This window comes from Phocoena sinus, chromosome 6 (genome assembly GCF_008692025.1).
Source record: "Phocoena sinus isolate mPhoSin1 chromosome 6, mPhoSin1.pri, whole genome shotgun sequence".
NCBI lineage: Eukaryota > Metazoa > Chordata > Mammalia > Artiodactyla > Phocoenidae > Phocoena > Phocoena sinus.
Genome location: NC_045768.1, coordinates 62,196,783 through 62,220,622, shown reverse-complemented (window position 1 = coordinate 62,220,622; position 23,840 = coordinate 62,196,783). Strand labels below are relative to the sequence as shown.

Here is a 23,840-nt window from a genome sequence, read left to right as displayed (position 1 = left end):
ACTCCATGCCCCCACCCCCCAGGGAGATTTAAAATTCTGTAATATGATTTTGGAGGATCCTTGCAGGTCTCTAAATGGACTCAGACTACATATATTTTATGAAGTAAGTAATATTGATTTTTAATGAGAGATATGACCTTTCTTCTCTAATGTATCTGAGATCTTTCAAGATTTTCATCCTCAAAAGAGACAGATATACTTCAAGGAGATATTAGGTTCAGACTGTTTCAAAAATGAAAACTTGCCCTCAAATGGATATCCTATGACCTTGAGTCCATGTATACACTTTTCAGAGTATGTAATTTGATAAAGCTTTGTTTTTGCTATTTATTGAATAGCATTGGTAGCTAAAAGAGCTTCCTAAAATATGTGGTGTTTCATAGAGTTTAGGAGTTGCATATTTTATTCCTTAGAGTAAGAAATGAACAAAAAAATGTGTGCTTAAAAGTAAGTTTTTAAAAACTAAAATTATTCTCTTACAGATTATATTTTATAATCCAGAGTTTTTAAAAAAGGTATGCAAGCATAGATCATTCTATCAAACATATATAAATGCAATTTTATTTCTTAGATAGTTTATCCTTATATGAAGTTAATAAAAACAATATTTTTCATTCCTTAGAACAAGAAATGAAAAAAATGGCTTAAAGGCAGTATTTTAGAAAATTGAAATCTGTAATATGTGTATATATTAATCTATTTATTCACTTATCCACCTGTCTTTGTTTTTAGAATTTCTATTTATGTGTGATAATCTGGCACTTCAGTGGGCTTTGTATGTCTAGATGTGAGTCTCTTTTCTTTCGTGCTTATCAACACTTGATGAGCCCATTCAAAATAAAGACTCATTTATGTACTCAACTCTTGCAAATAATATTCTTTCTTTATTTTTCCTATTCTCTTTTTCTGGAACTCCTTTTATTCACATGTTAGAGAGCTTGGATTTATAAATTTTGCTTTTTATTTTTACTTATTTCTTTTGGTAAGACACACTCATGTCAGACTCTAACTCAATGCTAGTGACACAAATATACAGTTAACTGAAATGATTCTGTATCCGGTAAAGATAGTTATTGTAACAACATCACATTTCTGCTACAGTAATGACAATTTCTGTGGTAGCAGTAGCAGAAGTTGTGGCACTATCAAGCTCCCAGGGCAAATGTGTCAATAAAACAAGTTATTATGTCTACTAGTTTCCTTTATGGAACAGTTATACAACCAGATTTTAGACTTTGTTGTTTTTTTAGCTCACCGTAGGATTTAATAGCTTATCAGATAATTCTGTGAGCTAACCAATGTTCTTTAATAAATTTATTTTTCTGATGAAATCAGTGAGAAACTGTTTCTATTCTTCACAATCATGAAACTTGACTTTTTCAGATGCCAACGCCTAGTGCAGCCCTGTACGTCTCCCTAAGTGCTTCAGTGGATATGAGTGATTTTGTCTATAGAGTGAAGTAGAAAAGAGTCAGTTTTCCTGATACAACTATTGAGTAAACATACCTTCAATAATTCCCTTTCAGCAACTTTTTCAGGCTGAACTGTATGTATGTAACACCTTGCCTAGAGCCTCTGGGGTTTCACTGATAACACCAGCCCCACTTCTTCAGAAGTTACTGATGGATGTGGTCTAAGCAGGAGCTTCCTTTCTCTACTTTGTTTTCCCAACTGATGCATATCTACCAGTTTTTTTTTTTTTTTTTTTTACAAGCAATAGTTTTATTTTAGACATGCAAGGAAAGGTATTTCAGAATCTACTAGTTTAAAGCAAGCAGCTGTATACAAACAACAAAAGAAGCAACATCTTGTTACAGCTGGGCACACAGCATCCAAGGCAAACAGGCATAAGACAATGCATATTTATGCAGCATTAAAACCAGATAAATGACATGTTGTAGGGCTAGGGGAGGGACAGAGGCCAAAAAGGGAAACAAAAGACCTATGTTTCCCAATGCTATCAATGTATAATGCTAAATTTCTCATTTGACCGCCCACCCAGGTGCTTCAAATGTCATGTAATACAGACAGAATGGTAAGAATGGAAACAACTGATCTGCATACCTGCCTAATACACATTTTCACAGGTCTTCTTTCAATGGTAAATCAGTTTGAGCATCTTTTGAATGTATTGTTTAATGATAGGTTACTTAACTCGGGCTTTAATCTCTCTAGACATAAACAATGAATTACTTGGTAATTTCCCCTTTGTAATAATATATGTTGCATGTTTTATTAAAAGTATACACAAAAATGATCAATATTAAAGATTTTCATATTCAGAAATATGAAACCATATTTAACAAATCATTAAGTATCTAAATGCAGACTTAATTATAAAACCATAACTAGTAAAATATTAGTATTTAAACAATATTAGAATCTTAACTATATAAAATAAAGCCCATATTAATACTTAGAAAGGATTACTTAGTGTTGAACAATAGATATTGCAGAAGAGACTTTTCTGACATAGCTTTCTAATAGTTCTTAAAGGGATTGCTTGATATTGTATAGCACCAATGTGATTCAATAAATGTGGCATTATAAAGTTCTTAGAAACTGTGAAGGTTTTACCTTAAATATTATATAATAGTACAGATTTTACTTGTATTATTTCCAAATACACTTTTATGTGATACATTAGGAAACATTTGCTCATACAGACTATACAGAAAACATGAACTCTCCTGTTCATGTAACCTCCTCTACAGTCTTCTTTGCAATTTTATTTTTTCTTGTATTTCTAAACAGTAGTGAGGTTCCAGATGAGTTGGGCATTGTTCAGTCCACCGTCATGAACCAGATGTCAAGCCAATTATTTTAGAAGTAATCATATTGCATGGTTAGTTGCCTGCTGAATTCACTTCCCAACACATCTTCCAAATATAGATTCCTGTCTTTAAGATCTCTATTGTGCTTTGTACATCAGTTTTCGAAGAAAGAGGAAGTAGGAACTTAACTCCTCCAAATGTAGTATTGAGTTAAGAAAAGAACAAGTATGGAGTGATGATTAAGCCTCTAAGAAGGTAAACTTAAGAGCAGATATCACACATTGCCCTTATATCTCACAGGATACTGTCATCCATCAAAAGATTAATCCTGCTGATTCTGTATTTTGATTGTCAAAAGCTTTTGAAATCTATACCATCTCTAATCATAAAAATTCAGTCACCTTTCCTGAATTTAGTAGATTACTTTGCATTGAGTCTAGTGGTAAAGTTATGTCAAGAAATGATGCAAAAATTACCTTATCCTGTTATTTTAGATTGTACGATGATGAGGTGAAGAGTGTAAATATGGTTATAATTGGAAAAACCGCCCCTTTGTGAAGACCCTGTGAAGCCGATTGGCAGGAAATGTCGGTCTTGAATGTAATCAATAATAAAATAACAAAATTTACATAGTTTAAAATTCAATATTTGTATAATTTGTAGAAACGGGCAATTATGTAAAAAATAGTCCCTGAATTTAACCAAAGGGGCTCACATCCATAAATAAACATGAAAAAATAGAGCAACAAGGATAGCTTCTTAGAACCAAAATGTTTGTAACACAGATACAGAATATGGCCTGGAATTAGCTGGTTTCAGGGAAATTGGTTTTATTTATAGAACTGAAGAATATAAGATTTCTAAATGTCACTTAGAATTTATCATTTTATTATTTCACTTAGCATATTCATACTATAGGTAAATTGTGTCCCAGGATCTGTCCTCAAAAACAAAAAAGTGGAGTGTGGTTAAATAAATTACTATTTTTCATCATTAAAACAATAAATTCATATTTACTCAGAAAAACATGCTAAAGGAAGAAGAGTAGGTTTTCAAAATCAGACTTTCAATGCGATCCTATTTTGGCCATATATGTTACTAAAGAAAAAAATTGGAAGAATATCTGGTGACTATTAGTAGTTTTCATCTTTGTGTGGTAAATTAATAGGTTATGATAATATTTATTTTGATTTAAAAATTTTTATACCATAAATACATATTATTTATAAAATAAGATATAATGCATATTTTAAATCTTACATTTTGGTAGAACCCCAGGTGGCTTCTTCCAAGTTTATTTTTTCATGTCTCACCTTGTCTGCGTCTTTTTTTTTTTTTTTGCGGTACGCGGGCCTCTCACTGTTGTGCCTTCTCCCGTTGCAGAGCACAGGCTCTGGACGCACAGGCCCAGCGGCCATGGCTCACGGGCCCAGCCGCTCCGCGGCATGTGGGATCCTCCTGCACCGGGGCACGAACCCGTGTCCCCTGCATCGGCAGGCGGACTCTCAACCACTGCGCCACCAGGGAAGCCCGTGTGCGTCTTTTTGATGTAGGGTTTTGACCATTTTGGCCGACAATCCTTGTGAAAAGCAGTACTCAAAGGCTAGTGTCCCATTTGTTAACTCACACTGTAGATAAAGCCAGTTTTAATTTAATAGAACTTTACTAGTATGACACGGAAGGAGAAATTCTCTCTTGGGAAACCTGAAACAGAATCATAAGGAGTTCACAAATAGTAAGAGTCGCCAAAACAGGTAAATTTGAAATTCCCACAGTCCATCTCACTAATCTTAATCCTTAAATTTTCTAGTCCAATCATGCAAACAAACTCCAGAACTTCTTTTTCAAGGATAAACATGAAAGAGTGGTAAATGTGCAAATTTTGTGTTTATGGTTCCACGTATTACCAGGTTGTCTCTATCAACAATATCTCTCTTAATTAAGAGAGATTCATGACATAAGCTGTTTCACTTTTTTAAAGGAATTGGAATTTCCATGAATTGGCTGCATAGTCTTGGTATATATAGTGTACTTATAGGGAAAGAAAGAGAAAAGAAAAATCCAACACATTTTTAAAATCTATCAAAAATACTTACTTTCCATGATACTCAAGAATTGATGTGTTGCCCTGTTCCACCTGTAACTACAGATTTTTTTTTCCATTTTAAAGGTGACTGCTGCATATAAAAGAAGTATTTACGGTTATCCTTTATTAGAAATAACTAAATTGGAGTTTTGTGATATAGACTTAATTATGGTGCTCTCTAAAGATTCTATTCTGGCATTAAATGTACAAAGAGAAAAAGTATAAGAAAGAAGTATTTTTTTCCTTTTTCAAAAAGTGGTATTAATAGTATAGCAGAACCAAAAAAGATAATTTTTCTGATCATTATACATTTCCTGCATGGTAATATTTTTAGTACCTTGCCCTTATATATTACAATAGTTATATTTATTGGCTAATATGACTAAAAAGAGCCTATATACCATCTCAATTAGGAATAACATGATTAGTGTTAGCCAAATTCTGGATGAATCCATTCTAATTTTATCATTCTATGAATTTTGTTGCAGAAATATTGAGATTACTGGACAAGATTATAAGCTTTAGAATCAGATTTATGTATTTCGAGTCACAGCTCTGAAGCCAACACTTAATATGTGTATAATCTTGGGCAGCTAAACTCTGTAAGATTCACTTTCTTCTGTAAAAACTGAGAGGAGAGTAATGTCCCAAGGGTTGTTGGGAAGACTAACTTAAATAAGTTTTTAATGCACCTTATACAGTTCAGATAATTGTTTGATTCATTCATTTATCAAATATTTTTCTGAGGTTAGTTTGCGCCAGTCACTGTTTTAAGGCAAAAGAGAGGACCGAATACAAGTCTGCTTTTATAGACCTCACATATTAATTGTGGGAAGATGAACTTATAAAGTATAATGTACAAAATAGTAGATAACCAGTGCTATGGAGAAGAAAGCAAACAGAGCCAGGAAAGTGAGATAAGGTATCTATGTAATTTTAAGCAGAGTAGTCAGAAAATACTTCACGAATAAAGTGATATTTGAACAACTGTCTGAAAGAAGTAAATAATATTCTTTATATTTAATTTTTAAAATGGTCCATATATTTTGACTTGAAAATTCTGAGAAAACACAGAGAATCCACTCTTTTCTGAAATTTCCTATTTGTTTTCTTATTAAAAAATTTTAACTATGTATGTATAAATAAAATTATCCACAAATGTCTCAATAAACTTGTCTCTAACACTCTACTTTATTATATATATGATTCTGTTTTTGATTCAGACCTCTTTTTTTTCACATCTTTATTGGAGTATAATTGCTTTACAGTGGTGTGTTAGTTTCTGCTGTGTAACAAAGTGAATCAGCTATACATATATATACATATATATACATATATATATATATATATATATATATCCCCATTTCTCCTCCCTCTTGCGTCTCCCTCCCACCCTCCCTATCCCACTCCTCTAGGTGGACACAGAGCACCGAGCTGATCTCCCTGTGCCATGCGGCTGCTCCCCACTAGCTGTTTTACACTTGGTAGTGTATATATGTCCATGCCACTCTCTTACTTCATCCCAGCTTACCCTTCTGCCTCCCCGTGTCCTCAAGTCCATTCTCTACATCTGCATCTTTATTCCTGTCCTGCACCTAGGTTCTTCAGAACCTTTTTTTTTTTTTAGATTCCATATATATGTGTTAGCATACAGTATTTGTTTTTCTCTGAGTTACTTCACTCTGTATGACAGTGTCTAGGTCCATCCACCTCACTGCAAATAACAATTTTGGTTTTTTTTTATGGCTGAGTAATATTCCATTGTATATATGTGCCACGTCTTCTTTATCCATTCCTCTGTCAATGGACACTTAGGTTGCTTCCATGTCCTGGTTATTGTAAATAGTGCTGCAATGAACATTGTGGTCCATGACTCTCTTTGAATCTCAGGGTATATGCCCAGTAGTGGGATTGCTGGGTCATATGGTAATTCTATTTTTAGTTTTTTAAGGAACCTCCATACTGTTCTCCATAGTGGCTGTATCAATTTACATTCCCACCAACAGTGCAAGAGGGTTCCCTTTTCTCCACACCCTCTCCAGCATTTATTGTTTGTAGATTTTTTGACGATGGCCCTTCTGACTGGTGTGAGGTGATACCTCATTGTAGTTTTGATCTGCATTTCTCTAATGATTAATGATGTTGAGCATCCTTTCAAGTGTTTGTTGGCAGTCTGTATATCTTCTTTGGAGAAATGTCTACTTAGGTCAGACCTCTTCTTACTAAAAAATCTCTAACACTTCCTCTGTGGAGAAGCATTTCCAAATGCAAATGCCATACATTTCCTTATTGTTCTTTGATTCTTATCAGAATTATACTTATGCATTCATTTTATCTCTGTGCTCAATCATTTTTCTTCTTTAATTTTCAAAAAGGAAAGTAGGAAAATAGGAATAGACAGTACATGAATCCTTAAGGAATTAACATATCAGAGACTGCATGTGACAATTTGTAATGTGTTTCCACAGTGTCAACAAAGACCCTTCAGAGTTTTCACAAGTTAAATAAAAATTCAAGCCACCCTAACATTAACATAGAAAGAAAATAGGTCTACATCTATATTTTGTGTGCTGACTCACACAAAACTCATCCTCAGTATATCCTGAGGCTACCTGCTGGGATGAGTTTTTAAAAAGTGGGAGTCTAATGCCACATTTTTATATTCTTGAACCTATTTGAGAGCAGTAGCATGGTATTGGTAGAGTTGACACTGAACCCAAGATCCTAAAGTTGTAAGTCATTGCTTTACCACCATACCAGGCTTCCTGTAACATTATGATTTCCATTGATAAGCTTGAGATCTTAAGCACTGACTGAAAGTTAAAGCACTGAAATGATCTGTGAAAAAACTACTTGTACCAACTGGGTATGTAGTACATTCTCAGACTTTCACACACTCCATGCAGGAACATTTTTTAAATCTTCTCAGGAAATAAGTTGATGTGCCTTCATCACTTCAGAGATGAAAGAATCACAATACGCCTTTCTAAGTCATAAACGGAGAAGGTGATAGACTTACGTTCAAGCATTTCTACTCTCCCTGTACCTTTCTATAACCTGGAAATAAAGGCAAACATTCTAAATCTCCACATATATGTACAACGCAAAAAGTGATTGTGAAGCTTGATATTTTATTTAAAAATTCTGAATTTTTCCCACAGAAAAGAAGAATAGTTCAAGAGACTATAAAAATAACACGGTAATGGTCCTGAATGTCCAAAATTCCGCTGAGTGAACTGGATTCTGAGCTCACATGTTTTATGCTTAATTTGATTCCACCTCTCCGCACCCTCACCCCAAGTGTCCACATTTCTAACATTCAGAGTCATGAATCTTTGCAAACTGATGCCTGACTACATTTTTAGTGCTTTTTTACTCCTTATAGCCATAGTTCGATTTTGAATTGTTTTTGGAGGAGATATGCTGCTCAATTGTTTGGGGAGGAGGGGGTGTTACTATGCCACCTTAAACAACACACATACACACACACACACACACACACACACACACACACACACACCTCTCACTGCTTGTTAGATGCTTTCAATGTCCCAAAAAACATATTATTATTTAAATTTTGTATAGAGTTTAGTTAATTCAATGACAGCAAAAGGTAAGCATTTTTCTTCATTTTATAGATAGGAAAATTGAGTTCTTGTATCTCAATATGTTTGGTTAGAGTCAAGATATGAATCTAATGTGCGTTTATAAAAGGTCAGTGCAACTCTGCCATATTGACTCTCCATTCTTTAAAATTACATAATTTTATATGTTGCTGCTTTAATTTTTTTTAATACATAATATATTAAAAAAATTTTTAAGACTTAAAAAATGAAAATAGCTATTAGTATGATTGTCCATCTAAGTAAATTTAAATTTTGGATAAGAATCCTTGGATGCCTCCAATGTTCACAAACTCTAGCTAACCAATGCACACAGACATGATAGGAAGATTGGTTCCCCAATCTCATAAAATACACAGGAAGCAAAAGAGGTTAGGCAGTGAGAGCATAGGCCACAGGAGTATTCTGGATAGATAGAGCACCACTGGTTCTGCCACTACTACATAAATGCCACCATGGACAGCACCCTCGACAAGATGCTTATCGTTATAAACATCCTTTTCTCATTCCTGATTTTAAGTGGAAAAACATTCAGCCCTTCACCATCAAGTCTGAAGTTAGCTGTTGGTGTTTCATAGATTTCCTTTACTATTGAGGAAATTACCTTCTATTCATGTATATTTTACAGAGACTTGCTTTCAGGAATTGATGTTGGATATTCTCAGATGCTTTTCCTTACATTTTTATAATAACTATGGATTTTAATTTTCAGTTTGCTATTATGGTGAATGACATTGATTGATTTTTCCAATATTAAATCCAAACCTGTGTTCCTGGTATTAAACCCCACTTGATTATGATATGTTATCCTTTGTATATATTGCTGGATTTAGTTTGCTAAAACTTTGTTTAGAATCTTTGCTTCTGTGAATATTAGTCTATAGTTTTCTCTCATTGGAGTGTGTTTGTCTAAAATTGGTATCAGGGTAAATCTTGCCTCAAAGAATGTGTTGGAAAGTATTTCCTCAGCTTCAACTTTTTCTGGACGAATTAGTGTAGAATTGGTAGAATTCCTTACATAAATATTCTGTAGGATTCATTTGCAAAGCATTCAGAGTCTGATGCACAGTGTATTTCAATATCAGATGGGAATTGCTGTCAAAGTCTTAAGCTCCCCTGGCCAGCCATGCCATATTTACATTCCTATCTCAGACACCTTCATTCCTAGGTCTGCTTATCTGAGACACTGGGATGAAGTCTCCCTCAGTTACCTCCTGAGGTTTCTTTATGCGGAGAGGATGGGGATGGGAAAACCTTAAAGATAATCTTCCCCCCTGTACTGGATATGTCGGTATTCCTGTAAAAATTCTTCAGCCCTTTTCTTTTTTTTTTTTGCGGTACGTGGGCCTCTCACTGTTGTGGCCCCTCCCACTGCGGAGCACAGGCTCCAGACGCGCAGGCCCAGCGGCCATGGCTCACGGGCCCAGCCGCTCCGCGGCATGTGGGATCCTCCCGGACCGGGGCACGAACCCGTGTCCCCTGCATCGGTAGGCGGGCTCTCAACCACTGCGCCACCAGGGAAGCCCCTCTTCAGCCCTTTTCTAAAATGCAGTTGCATTACTTAAAACAGGGTGATCCTTTTTGATCTGATTTTATGATTTATTAGGGCAATCCAAATGACCGCTCAGTCTAGGGTTAAGTGTTTCTCAGTAATAAGGCAAGACCTTCTTGAGTATTCTACCCAATTCCTTGAGAAATTCTCAAGTTTTTTTTTTTTGGTGGTGGTGGGGGAACAGGCTCTATTCCTGGCCCTGAGTGCCTGACACTGTTCTCTAATATTTTCAGAAGTTTTTACCCTGCTTTTGGTAGTTGCCTCACATACATTCACTGATTAGTACTCTCCTGATCTATGCATATCTCCAGAGTTCTCTTTCTGTTCAGCTCTCTCTTCCTCAGCCCTCTTCCTGTGAACTCTAACTGTCTTGATCTCTGTGGATCTCCTCTTCTTTCCTCATTTCAGAGTATCCACCAGGCTACATCTGAGTTTCTTCCACCAGTATTTCAGCCTGTAAAGTCTCTCAAGGCAGTAGGCTGGGACAGTCATAAGGTTCCCAGGCTTCTTCTGTATTTCTCATGGGTCACTATTCATTATTGTCTGAGGTTCAGCATATGTAAAACTATAGTTTTTAAAAATATTTTGTCTAATTTTTTTTACTTATTTCAGGCATAGGGTAAGTCATGTCCTTGTTATTACATCGTTGGAAAAAGGAGGATTCTCATTTAAATGGTTTTAGTATTTAAAATGTAAAAGGATATAGCACAGAAATACTCATTGTCATTTTTGTTTTATTTTTTAATTGAAATATAGCTGAGTTACAATATTAGTTTTAGGTGTACAACATAGTGATTTAATATTTTTATAGAGTATACTCCATTTAAAGCTATTACAAAATAATGGCTATATTTCCCTATGCTATACAATATATCCTTGGCGTTTATTTATTTTATACATAGTAGTTTGTACCTCTTAATTCCCTATTCCTATTTGTCCCTCCCCCTTCCCTCTCTCCTCTGGTAATTACTAGTTTGTTCTCTATACCTGTGAGTTTGTTTTTGTTTTTGTGTATTCCTTTGTTTATTTTTTAGATTTCAAATATATGTGAGATCATACAGTATTTGCCTTTCTCTGCATGACTTACTTCACTAAGCATAATACCTTCTAGGTCTATCCACATTGTTGTAAGTGGCAGAGTCATTGTTGTAAGTGGCAGAATTTCATTCTTTTTTATGACTGAGTAATATTCCATTATATATCTATCTATCTATATATCTTATTCTTAAACCAATCAATTCTTAAACCAATTCTTAAACTTAAATCAAAAGATGATTATCTTTTGATGGTGTTTGGGTTGCTTCCATACTTGGCTATTTTAAATAGTGCAGCTATGAACACTGGGATGCATGTATCTTTTCAAATTACCGTTTTTGTTTTCTTTGGAGATATACCCATGAGTGAAATTGCTGGATCATATGATAGTTCTATTTTTAGTTTTTTGAGGAACCTCCATAGTGTTTTCCATAGTGGCTGCACCAATTTACATTCACACCAGCAGTGTACAGAAGTTCCCTTTATTCCACATCCTTGCCAACCTTTTCTATTTGTAGACTTTTTGATAATAGCCACCCTGTGTCTTTTGATTGGAGCATTTAGTTCATTTACAAATAAAGTGATTTAATTTTAAATTTAAAGCCATTAAAATTTACATAGTAAAGTATATATCTCTGAATTTACCTGTGTATCTCTTCTTCCACCATTTAAGAATTTATACAAAGATTTAGATATAGGAGAGAAAAATCAAAGCTCGTATTAGGCAAGGAGTTTGTATCGTCAGGTCAGAGGTCAGATTTTTTTATGCTAATATAAAGAAAGTATGATTTAGAAAGTGTGTTGATAGTCCTGATCCAGAACGAACTGATTGAAAGGTGCTGTGCAGTTGGTAAAATATTTTGATACGGGACAAATATTGCTCAAACTATGCTCTCCAACTTGGTAGGTAATTTTGAGACTAGTAAAGGAAAGAAACCAAAGCAGTTCAGATGTTAAATAACTCTATCATTTATTAAAAGAAATGCCACTCATCATTATAAGATATACAATATTTCAGAGGGTGCTTGATAGAACACTGAATATTCTAATATCCACTGTTTGGGCTTGTTTTGATTGTTTGTCCCTGGATAACCAATTTAAAAGATGACAATTATTAAAAGTTAAATTATTACAAGAACACTGGTTAGCTCATTTAGTTGGGTTAGGCCAATTTAGTTAATATTTAGGCCCTTGGATAGATATTGCTAACTCATCAATATCTGAGCCTCCTGTGCTTTGAGGCACATACAGGAACACATTGACTTGAACGCTTGTAGTTTTACGTGGGCCTCTGACTAGTTCTCGACAATATGGCAAGTGAAATGATGTGTGTTGCTTCTTCTCCAAAGTATTTAAAGTTCAGTATGAGACTCTCTACATCTCTCATGTGCTATCAGGAAATTGTAAAGAAATCCTTGGTTTAACATGGTAGGGTCAAACCTTGCAGTAATACCTAGTCAGTTCTAACTAATATAAACTCATACGCTCTAAAACTGTGATATGGTCACATATAAGATATTAGTGTGTAAGTGTTTTAAATATGGTTATAGTCAGTGTAAATCAAAAGTCATAATTTTAATTAATACCTTGAGTAGTATATAAAATTGGAAAGCTATTTGTTTTCATTTCTGCATAATGGAGAAAACAGTCAAGAGATGTTTGCTGTAACATCTTTAATGTATACTCTTCCTGATATTTAATGTTAATATATACAATCCTATAACACTATTTCCATTTTTAGTGAAAATATCAATGCTGCCATTCATCTCTCAGAGTGTTCTGTGTTGAGCACGCAATCCATGTTTTTAATTGGGAAGGTGAAGATGTTATCACTACAGAGAGGTTTTTCCCTAGAAAAGTAATATTACAATTAGTCATTTTATCAATTTGGCTTGGATTTAGCTCTGTGTAGCAGAAAACCTTACTTAAAGTGGTTTAAAATAGAAACTATTCATTTTTGTGAATAATCAGTTCCAGTCGACTTAATGATGAATTGACTGGTATCTCTAATTCTGTTATCCTTTTATTTTTATCAGTAGAATCCTGCCTCAACACTGAACAATAAGGCATCATTCAACAAAGGCAGAATGGAGGTAAGTGTGTGTTGGAGGGGTGGGGGAAGAGTGGCATCAACCATTTCTGATCCCTCTCCTCAGAGATTTTTTCGAACACTTTCCCTTTCTCTACCGCCAAACTTTTCTATCCATTATTGCCCTGAAAATTATGCCTATTCCCAGCCATATAGTAAGACTGGAAAAAAGAGCATTTACAGTTCCTGGACTCTTTTTTTTTTTTAATTGATATATAATTGACCATAACATAGTGTTGTATAACATGTTGGTGATACATTTATATATTGAATATAATTACTACAGTAACAGTAGCTAACACCTTTATCATGGCACACTTTTATCATTTCTTTTTTGGGTTGAGAAGAGTTAGTCTCTTAGCAACTTTAAAGTTTATGATATAGTATTGTTGACTATAATCAGTATGTTGTGCATTAGTTCCCCCGAACTTATTTACCTACTAGTTGTAAGTTAGTACTCTTAAAACAGCATCTCTCTAATTCCCCCAGCCCCTCGTCACCTCGTCCCCATTTCTCTGTTTTCACAAGTTCGGTTTTCTTTGAGATTCCACCTATAAATGTTACCACACAATATTTCCTTTCTCTGTCTGACTTACCTCACTTAGGTTGCCTTCAAGTTCCATCCATGTTGTTGGCAAAGGGCAGAATTTCCTTCTTTCTCAGGGTTGGATAATAAGTCATTGTATATGTACCACATCTTCTTTATTCATCTGTAATTGGACCCTTAGGTTGTTTCTATAGCTTGGCTAGTATAAATAATGCTGCACTGAACATGGGTGTGCAGATATCCCTTCGAGAAATATTGACGGAAACTGAAATTGATTTCAGTTTCTTTCGTTACATACCAAGGAGTGGGATTGCAGGATCATATGGTAATTAAATTTTTAATCTTTTGTGGAACCTCCATGGTGTTCCAATAGTGGCTGCACAGTTTACATTCCCACCAACAGTGTTCAAGGGTTCTCTTTTCTCCGCATCCTTACCAACATTTGTTTTTTTAGGTTTTGTCCCTCCAGGTTTATTGAGATATAATTTTTATATATCACTGTATAAGTTTAAGGTATATGTCATAATGGTTTGACTTACATATAGTGTTAAATTATTTACTGGTATAAGTGTATAGTTAGCATCCATCATCTCATATAGATAGAATACGCAGAAGACAAAACAAGAAAAAATAATTCCTTGTGGTGAGAACTCTTAGGATTTACTCTCTTAACAATCGTCATATATACGATACAGCAGTGTTAACTAGAGTCATCATGTTGTGCATTACATCCCTAGTACTTATTTATGTTGAAACTGGAGGTTTGTAACTTCTGACCACCTTTCTCCTATTTCCCCTCTCCCTACCCACTGCCTCTTCTGGTGACCAAAGATCTGATCTCACCTTCCTTTTTTTTTTTTTTTTAAAGATTCCACATATAAGTGAGATCATACAGTGTTTGTCCCTCTCTGTCTGACTTATTTCACTTAGTCATGCTTGGCTCCGTCATCGTAATTAATTGACCGTATATGTGTGGGTTTATTTCTGGGCTTTCTACTCTGTTCCATTTATCTATGTGTCTGGTTTTGTACGTATACCATACTGTTGTGGCTACTAAAGCTCAGTAATCTAGCTTGAGATAAGGTATTATGATGCTTCCAATTTGTTCTTTCTCAGGATTGCTTTGGCTATGGGAGCCCTTTGTAGTTCCAGACAAATTTCAGGATAGTTTGTCTATTTCTGTAAAACACATTGGAATTTTGATTGGGAATTCATTAAATCTATAGATCACTTTTGAGTAGTGTAGACATTTTCAAAATATTAATTCTTTCAATACAGGAACATGGATCTTTCCATTTTGGGGGGTCTTCAATCTCTTTTTATCAATGTTTTATCATTTTTAGCGTGCAAGTCTTTCACCTCTTGGTTAAATATACTTCTAAGTATTTTTATGCTATTATAAGTGGGATTGCTTTCATAATTTCTTTCAGGTAATGTGTTGTTAGTGTACAGAAATGCAATCAGTTTCTGTACGTTCATTTTGTACGCTGCAATTTTACGGAATTCATTAGTTCTAACGGTTTTTAGTAGAGTTTGTCATCTGCAAACAGAGAAAATTTTACTTCTTCCAAGCAAATATGCATGCCTTTCATTTTCTGGACTAATTATTCTGGCTAGGACTTCTAGTACTATGTTGAACAGAAACTTTCTAGTTCATGGAAACGTCAAGTGAGTTTGAGATTTTTCTTGTTTCCGAATGTGTTTATCAATATAAACTTCCCTCTCAGAAATCCTTTTGCAACATCCCATAGGTTTAGCTATGTTATGCTCCCATTTTTGTTTGTTTCAAGATATTTCTTGATTTGCCGTTTAATTTCTTATTTGACCCATTGGTTGTTCAGGTTTATATTTTTTAATTTCCACAGATTTGTGAATTTTCCAGGTTTCCTCCTCCGATTGATTTCTAGTTTCATATCACGTGGTCAGAAAACACACTTAGAATGACCTCAACTTGTTAAGACATATTGTGTAAAGATCACCTCTCATGTGATCTTTCGTGGAGAATGTTCTGTGTGCATTTGAGAAGAATGTATTTTCTGCTGTTGTTGGGTAGAATGTTCTTTATGTGTCTGTTAGGGCATTTCATCTAAAGTATCATTCAAGTCCATTATTTCCTTATTTAATCTGTCTGGATGATCTCGCCAGTGTTTAAAGCCAGGTATTGAAGTACTCGACTATCATTGCATTGCTGTCTCTTTCTCCCTTCATTTCTGTTAATGATTGTTTAATATACTTAGGTGCTCCGTTATTAGAGAGTATGTGTTTACAATTGTTATCTCCTTCTGATAAATTGACCCCCTTTATCATTATATAATGACCTTCATTGTCTCTTATGATAGTTTAACTTAGTCTCTTTTCTCTGAAAAGTATAGCTACCCAATTCTCTTTGGGTTTCTGTTTGCTTGAAATATTTTTTTTCATCACTTTACTTTCAGCTTGTGAGTATATTTAAAACTGAAGTGCGTCTCTTGTAGGCAGCATATATATGGGTCTTGTTTGTAATACATTCAGTCTCTGTATGTCTTTTAATTGGAGAATTTAAACCAGTAATATTTAAAGTTATTATTGATAGATAAAGACTTCCTATCATTATTTTGTTCACTGCTCTCTGATCGTTTTGTAATTCCTTAGTTTTTTTTCTTCCTAATTTTTTTTCTGTTGGTGATATTGTGAAGTGGTTTGCTTTGACTCTTTTCTCTTTACCACTTGTATGTCTATTTTAGGTTTTTGCTTGGTGGTTACCATGAGTCTTTAATAAATCAGCTTATAGGTTTATAACCATCTATTTTAAGCTGATAACAACTTCATTGCACAAGAAAGTTTTACCCATTTACTTGCCACCGCCACAGATTTTTAAATTTTTATTTCATTTTGGAGCATAGTTGATTAAAAATGGTGTGTTAGGTTCAGATGTACCGCAAAGTGATTCAGCTATACACATACATGTATCTCCTCTTTTTCTAATTCTTTTCCTATTTAGGTTATTACAGAATATTGAGCAGAGTTCCCTGGGCTCTACAGTAGGTCCTTGTAGGTTATGTATTTTAAATATAGCAGTGTATACATGTCAATCCCCAACTCCCAATCTATCCCCACCCAATTTATGTTGAGTTCCCAATTTTCATCTTTGTATATTGCTTCCATTAATATAATATTGGAGATACACCTATTTTCAAAACTTTCTTCTGTTGACCTATATGGTAGATTTCAAAGTGACTTATACACTACCATGGCAGTATGAGAGTATTTTGAATTTGACTACATATTTACCTTACCAGTAAATTTTATAGTTTTGTATGTTCTTGTGTTACTAATTAGCATACTTTTGTATTACCTTGAAGATCATTCTTTAGCATTTCTTGTATGGCACCTGTATCTGGATGGACATCTGTCACCCTAGATTTAAGAAGTTTTTAGCCATTATTTATCTGAAGTTTCTTTCCCTTTCTCCCTCTCTTCTCCTTCTGGGACTCCCATAATGTTTCTGTTGATCTGGTCCCAAGCTCACATAGGCTTTCTTCACGCTTTTTCCTGATGGTTTCTTTATTTTCCTCTGATTAAATGATATCAGGAAACGTCTTCAAGCTCACGGATTCTTTCCTTCATCTGCAGAATTTATTTTTGTCTCTCTTTTTTATGAATTCTATTTTTTATTGAATTTCTTATTTCAGTCATGTATTATTTCCTGCGTTCATTGATTTGTCTGTGTTGTCCTGAATCTTGCTGAGCTTCCTTAAAATTGTTTTCAATTCTTTCTCACATAATGTGCAGAGTGTATCCTTGGGTCAGTTGTTGGAGTATTACTGGTATCTCTGCATTTGAGGGCACATTCATCTCTTTCAGTCTTTCTGGACTGACTTTAGTAAGGAAAGACATTCACCTGGAGGTGGCTGTAAGGGTGCTAGCTGGGTGGGATGCAGCATCTTTTGTTCCTGGGAAGTCACAGTGGCACAGTCCCCATGCCACTCTGCTGGTTGAGATTGATGTTGGTCTTCTTGGCCAAGGCTGCAGAGGACGTGCAGGTCGGAATGGCAGGTAGGGCTATTCAGATCTTTAGATGCTGAGGTCTTCCTCTTCGCTCCTTTTTAAATTAAATTTTATTTTTTTATGTTCGCCCATGGGAGGAGGTTATATCCAAGGCGATCCTTCTTGGAGAATGGGTTGGCATGCTGAAGCTCAGAATCCACAAAGCAGTATTGGAGCCAGGATCCTAGCATCAGGCGTATGTGGGACTACTGCAGTGCCTGGGTCCTGATGCACAGGTGCATTCGCTATGACGGTGGCACTCGTGTCTAGGATAAGGGTGTGTGCAGATGTCCTGTAGAACCAATACCTGGGTTTCAGGGGATTACCACTGCGAATCCAGCTGGTGAGAGTGGGGTGTGTGCAGAGGTCCTGTAGAACCAATACCTGGGTTTCAGGAGATTACCACTGCGAATCCAGCTGGTGAGAGTGGGGTGTGTGCAGATGTCCTGTAGAACCAATACCTGGGTTTCAGGGGATTACCACTGCGAATCCAGCTGGTGAGAGTGGGGGGATTGCAGCAGTGTCACATGCCCTGGGATGAGAAGTTGCAGTGGTGACTTGGACCCAGAAGGCAGGGTGCAGTAGTAGGGACAGCTGGGGGACAGTAGTATGTCAAAGTCACAACTCTGGTCCCAGGGGTCAGTCACAGGATAGCAGCAACACAATTCACATGGTAGTCTGTTAAAGCTACATATCAGGGGCTTCCCTGGTGGCGCAGTGGTTGAGAGTCCGCCTGCCAATGCAGGGGCCACGGGTTCGTGCCCCGGTCCGGGAGGATCCCACATGCCGCGGAGTGGCTGGGCCCTTGAGCCATGGCCTCTGGGCCTGCGCGTCCGGAGCCTGTGCTCCGCGATGGGAGAGGCCACAACAGTGAGAGGCCCGCCTACCGCAAAAAAAAAAAAAAAAAAGAAAAGAAAAAAGCTACATGTCAGGATCTGGGGTGCCGGGCATAGAGCAGTGGCAGCATGGCTCTGATAGTGACAGTTCAGGACCTGGGGGTAGGGTCCAGAACGGTGGCAGCTCATTCTCAGTAAGAATGTGTCAGCACCTCAACCTGCCATGGGGGTAGGGCTCTGGGTAGTGGCAGCTCCCCTGGCAAGAATGGGTCACAGATGTAACCTGGAACCCCAGAGGGTGGGGCTTAGGGCAGCAAGAGCCCTTCTCAGCAATGACAGTTTAGCATCTTAATCTTGGATGAGGGGTGGTGTTCAGGGCAGTAGCAGCGGCCTTGGCAATGGCTACTCAGAGCTGCAACCTGGAAAGTGGTCGGTGGGTGGTAAGGAGGCAGCAGCATAGTCCTGATAATGGCAGGTGAAGCATGACTTGGGACTCAAGGAGTGAAGCCCAGGGCAGCAACAGCAGCTCCTCCAATAAAGATTTAGCACTGCAACCTGGAACCCAGCGGATGGGGCTGAATCGAGTGTGATTCTGTATTATCTCTGTGATCCCGTTAGTCTTTCTATTTTTATCAGCAGAACGCTGACACGACTGTGAAAATGAAGCCATTATTCAACATAGGAATTAAGAATGGAGATGTGTTGGGGGCCAGGGTAGGAGTGATATCAATCCTTTCTGATCCCTCTCATTGGAGATTTTCCAGAACCCCTTGCTTTTGCCCCCCACCCCAAACTTTTCTATATATTACTGTCCAGAACAGTATCAAAAAGCCTGCTCACAGCTGTAATAATGCTGGAAATACGAGCATTTACATTTCCTGGCTCTCTTCTAAAAGCCAGTAAGGGAAAAGTTGGTTGGGACGTGGTTTCTGATCAGTCAAATTAGAATATCTGTTGTAACTATTATTCAAACATTCATATGTCAGTCTTTGTAATAGACACCATTTAATCTGCTGGAAGGCATTCAGTGTGAGAAGTTTTACCTGGTTTCACAAATGGGCAGAGGCTTAAAGAATTTCTTGCCCAGAGATACTCGCCCAAAGTTACTCGCCCCAAGTCACAGAAAGTGTAATGTATCTTGATGAAGAGCCAGTGACCTACAGTACTAAAATACTATTTCAGACTTTAGCCATATTGGAATACAGAGAGTTTCTACTTAAAGGATATTTTGTATATACGTGCCACCTAAAACTTAGGGTATGTATTGAAGCGTTCTTTTTCTTAATGTACTATGCTAGCTCAAGTAGGCTTATCATGATCAAAACAAAATTTTAAAAATCACATTATTAACACAAAAGACATCAGACCCTCTTGCTATGGTACTCATGAGAACTTCATTCCCTGACCTTTAGACAGAGTAATAATATATATTTCTTCAGGGTTTTTCAGTTTCCATCGTGATCAGATCATAGCCACATTTCAGTCATAGCTATTCGATCTCTTATTGCAGGTCCTTCATAAACCTATTTGTCTGCTGTATTAGTTTTTCTGCAAACCCAGTTACGCTTATACACTGAAAATTGCACTTCTAACACTACTATTTCATCGCTTTTCATACAACAGCTGCTTGGGTGCTAGTGTCATTTAGGGTTTCTCTCAAGTCCAACCCAGAAAAGATGCATTCTGAAGATTGATCTTTGGATTCAATAGTGTTTGAACAAAAGACACCTCCTGTGAGCACGCTAAACTCAAGGAGTAAGTCAACTTAGGTGGCCAATTACCCATTTTGTAAGAGTGAGGATAGGAAAAGTATGAATCCTATACAACACGATCTCGGAAGAGTAAGAAATATGCCTTAACCAAGCAAATATCTCTTACTTGTGAAGGTTTTTTTATAGACTGATCAATACTTACAAAGAGATGTTAGTTTCTTTTGTTCTAAACTGGCTGATAATGTTCGTAAGTCAACGAGAAAATCACCTAGTGCAAATCTCTACACTGTTCGTTTTAATATCCCACATTTCCACATTTCCCACATATTGATTAGTATCTTTACAATAGATTTTTGGAATTGGATAATAACAACATGAGCATTTTGACAGTATCACGCAGCTGAAAGTTTCCAGCACTTGTACACAACCTACATCTCAATTCCCTTTCCCTTCCAGCCTCATTCATTACTCAATGTATTTTGACACTATTCACTTCCCTTCTTTTGACATTTACACGTGTCCATCGGAACTCTTCTCTCTCCCTCATTCATTACCAATATTGTTTATTGAACATATAATATGTGCCCGTTATTGGGCTAAGATTTGAGTATAGAAAAATAATTTAAACAGGAAAACTCACGCATGGAGGAGGAGGTTTTAGGTTCAGTTAATGTCATAAGTGAAATCATAAAGGTTTGTATGAGGTACCTATGGGGTAAAAGAAAAGAGTACTCAAATAGTTTTAGAAGAGAATCGATGAGATATCATATGGGGATAACAAACGATCTGTGATTTACTCCTCTTTAAATTTTCCTGGGTTTATTGAGATATAACTGACATACAATGTTCTGTAAGTTTAAGATATACTGTGAATTAATGTAATACATCTGTATTAGAAAAGAATTAACACAGGGTTAGTTAACACCTCCATCACCTCACATAATTACATTTCTCTTTTGTGGCAAGATCACGTAGATTTACCTTTTTGCAACTTGCAAAAACATAACAGACTTATTAGTTAAAATTACCTGCAGTATATTAGACATCCACAATGTGTTTGTCTTACAACTAGAAGTTTGTACCCCTTGACCAGTCTCTCCCATTATCCCCAGGCAACAACTACTCTAACCTCTGTTTCTATGAGTTCTCTGTTTTTGTTTTGTTTTGTTTTAAGATTCTATATATAAGTGCTGGTACATTTTTCTTTCTCTGTCAGACTTATTTCACTTATCATGATGCCTTCAAGGTCCAGCTCTGATGTTACAAAGAGCAGTATTTCATTTGTTCTCATGGCTGAATAGTATTCTATTCTTTTTGATCCATTTTTTCACTGGTGGATACTTAGGTTGTTTCTGTATCTTGGGCCATTGTGAATAATACTGCAATAATCATGGGAGTTCAGATAACTCTTCGAGATCAACTTTTTATTTCCTTTGGATACATATGCCGAAGTGGGATTGCTAGATCATATGGTAGTCCTATTTTTAATTTTTTGAGGAATCTCCATACTATTTCCATAGGGGCTGTACCAATATACATTCCCACCAACAGTGCATGAGGGTCCTCTTTTCTTCACATCCTTGCCAACAACTTATATCTTGTCTTTTTGATGATAGCCATTCTAACAGGTGTGAGATGATATCTTATTGTGGTTTCGATTTGCTTATCTCTTCTGATTAGAGATGTTGAGCGTATTTCCATGTACCTGTTGGCTCTTTGCATATCTTCTTTGGAAAGATATATATTCACTTCCTTGTCCCCTTTTTAAATTGTATTGTTTTTCTGCTGTTGAGTTGTATGAATTATTTACATATTTTGAATATTAAACTCATCAGATATATGAGTTATAAATATTTCCACCTATTCAATAAATTGACTTTTCATTTTGTTGATTCTTTCGTTTGCTGTGCAGAGGCTTTTTGGTTTGATGTAGTCAAAACTTATCAGTTTTTGCTTTTGTTGCTTGTGCTTCTGTTATCATATACAAAAATCGTTGCCAAGAGCGATATCTCAGATCAGTTTTGCTAGTTTTCTTCTAGGAGTTTTATGATTTTAGGTTTTATGTTTGAGTCTTTAATCCATTCAGAGTAAGGTTTTGCGAATGGTGTAAGATAGAGGTCCAGTTTTACGTTTCTGCATATGTTTATCTAGTTTTCCTAAAACTATTTGTTGAAAAGACCATACTTTCTACATCTAGTATTCTTGGCTCCTTTGTGAAATGTTAGTCAATTGAATATGCGTGGGTTTATCTTGGGGCTCTTGATTCTGTTCCACTGGTCTATGTCTATCTTTATCCCAGTATTTTACTTTTTTATTACTATAGCTTTTTAGTATAGTTTGAAATGAAGAAGTGTGATGCCTCTTGCTTTTTTTCTTTCTCAGCATTGCTTTGGCTATTAGAAGTCTTCGTGGTTACGTAACAAATTTTAGGATTTTTTTTTTTTTCTTTTAAGGAAAAATACCATTGGAATTTTGACGGTACTGCATTGAACCTATGATGGCTTTGGGTAGTGTGGACTTTTAAACAATATTAATTTTTCTGATTCCTGAACATGGGCTATCTTTCCACTCTTGTGTCTTCAACGATTTTCATCAAAGGCTTGTAGTTTTCAGCGTACAGACCTTTCACCTCCTTGTCTAAATTTATTCCTAAGGGTTTTTATTGTTTTTAATGCTATGAACATTGAATTGAATGAGACTAGTTTCTTTCTTTCTTTCTTGATGGTTCCTTGTTGTTATATAGAAATGCAACTAGTTTTTGTATACTGATTTTGTATCCTGTAACTATTGAATTTGTCGATTAGTTCTTACAGTTTTTTGGTGAAGTCTTTAGAATTTTCCATACATAAGATCATATCGTACACAAATAGAATTTTCTTTCTTTCTTTCTTTCTTTCTTTCTTTCTTTCTGTTTTCATTGTCCTTCTCATATGTTTTTCTTGCCTGATGGCTCTGGGTTGGACTTCTAGCACTATATTTATTTAATAGGTATGGTAAGAGTGGCACACTTGTCTTATTACTGATCTTAAAGGAAAAGCTTTTAATCTTTCATTGTATGATGAAGTATGATGTTAGCTGTGGGATTGTCATATAGTACTCAGGTATGTTGATTCTATACCTTTTTAAAATCTATTTATAAAAGATGTATTTGTCAGATGCTTTTTCTGTATCTGTTGAGATGATCATACGATTTTTATTTTTCTCTTAATGAACACATTTATTGATTTGCATATGTTGAAACAACCTTGTATCCCAGGGATAAATCCACTTGATCATAGTGTATGAGTCTTTTAATATGCTATTGAATTTGGTTTGCTAATATTTCATTGAGGATTTTTACATATATAGTAATCAGGTATATTGGTTTGTAGTATACTTTTCTTCTAGTGTCCTTATTTGGCTATGGAATCAGGGCAATGCTGTTCCAGTGAAAGGATTTTAGGAGTGTTCCCACTTCTTCAAGTTTTTTGGAAGAGTTTATTTAAGAAGAATTGGCATTAGTTCTTCTTTAAATGTTTGGTAGACTCACCAGGGAAACCATGTGGTCCTTGGCTTTTCTG

The 23,840-nt window shown here is 35.9% G+C and overlaps 1 long non-coding RNA gene across 1 annotated transcript in view; it reads left to right on the top strand.

The window, feature by feature from the left end:
- The window catches only part of LOC116755751, a 55,643-nt gene that overhangs the window by 25,222 nt on the left and 6,581 nt on the right, over positions 1-23,840 (top strand). Inside the window, exon 3 of the long non-coding RNA XR_004350451.1 lies at positions 13,110-13,163. This is a non-coding gene — a long non-coding RNA (uncharacterized LOC116755751). The remainder of the gene's footprint in view (positions 1-13,109; positions 13,164-23,840) is intronic.